The sequence below is a fragment of the Fonticula alba genome (assembly GCF_000388065.1).
Source record: "Fonticula alba strain ATCC 38817 unplaced genomic scaffold supercont2.17, whole genome shotgun sequence".
Classification (NCBI taxonomy): domain Eukaryota; order Rotosphaerida; family Fonticulaceae; genus Fonticula; species Fonticula alba.
Window position 1 is genome coordinate 165,902 of NW_009242987.1, and position 201 is coordinate 166,102.

The following is a 201-nucleotide window of genomic DNA, read 5'->3' on the forward strand; positions in this document are numbered from 1 at the left end:
CGGCGAGTATCCCTCTTTTCCGGCCACCAGGCCATGCGCCCTGCCGGGTTACCGGGCTGCTGCCATCGCGCTCCTCCTCTCGCCTGCCCAAACTACCTCCCATCCCCTCGTCATCTCCTCCCCCTCCCCCTCCTTTCCCCCTTTGCGCCTTCGCCCTCCCCTGCTGGTTCTCGCCAGTCACACATCCGCGCGCCTACAAGG